Source organism: Chenopodium album, chromosome 18, assembly GCF_948465745.1.
Source record: "Chenopodium album chromosome 18, dcCheAlbu1.1, whole genome shotgun sequence".
Lineage (NCBI taxonomy): Eukaryota > Viridiplantae > Streptophyta > Magnoliopsida > Caryophyllales > Amaranthaceae > Chenopodium > Chenopodium album.
This window is the reverse complement of record NC_137851.1, coordinates 11,005,785-11,006,925: the sequence shown is the minus strand read 5'-3', so window position 1 is coordinate 11,006,925 and position 1,141 is coordinate 11,005,785.

Sequence of the window (1,141 nt, the reverse complement as noted above, 5' to 3'; positions counted from 1 at the left end):
AAAATCGCTTCAATGAAGAAGAACCCTAATTTGACTAAACCGACAATTAAATCAACGATAGAGTGAAACTAAACCCTACGATTTTTGACCAATAAAACTATCATAATAGACATTAAAAATAATTTTAATATTTACAAAAGCTTTAAATTGTCGCAAATTACGACAGTTTAAAAAACCGTCGTAATTTGCGACAGTTTAAAGCTGTCGCAGCAAAAAAAAAACATACGGGTATTTAAATACCCCAAAATCCCACACCAAACCCTAATAATGTATTGTCCGCTGTTTCATTTCTCCTCTCCCTATTATTTTCTCTCTCCTCTTTCATTTCCTTTCTCTTCTCTCTTTCTCAGATCATCTCCCTTCTTCTCCTCTCCTTTTCTTTCTCCTCTCTCTTTCTCGTCCTCCATTCTTTTCTTTCTCGTACTCCTCTTTCTTTCTTATTAATGCTGAGGTTTTTTTTTCGTAAAATTCATGTTTTTAAGGTTCAATATCGTGATGGTGAGGTTTTTTTTAGCTAAATTCGACCATAAAAATTCCAGATCTGGAGTTTCTATGGTCGAATTTGACCCTTAAAACCCAAAGAAGAGGAAACTTTTGAAGGCATGTTAATTATTTTCGTTCATCTTCATTTGATTTTTGTTTAATTTGTTTGATCTTGTTATTTTGTCATTTATTTTCGTTTGATTTTTTGTGGCATTTTTGTTTGAATTTTGTACTATTTTTGATAATTTCTGTTATTTCATTAACTTTTTTGTTTGATTTATTCTTGGTTTATGATTATATGATGTATATTTTGTATTTCTTGTTTGATGTTTATTACTTTTATGTATTTTTGTTTTATATTTTCATTTATCTTTGGTTATTATGTTGGGCTTTTTCTTTGACTTTTTGTTTGTTGGGGTTTAATTTTTAGATCTTCATGTTTTTTTTTTGGGTGCAAGGTTAGGGTGTTGTCGGTGGTGGTGCTAATTGGTAAGGGGGAATTGTTGGATTTTAGATTTTTTTGGTTTAATTTCAGATCTAGGGTTGTTTGTGGGTTTATGTGTTTTCTGGGTTTAATTTGGTGGTTTTGGGTGGCGGTGGAAAGTGTGTAGCGGCGCTAGGTAGTTTGTAATGGCTGGGCTATTGTGGGTGAAAGGGT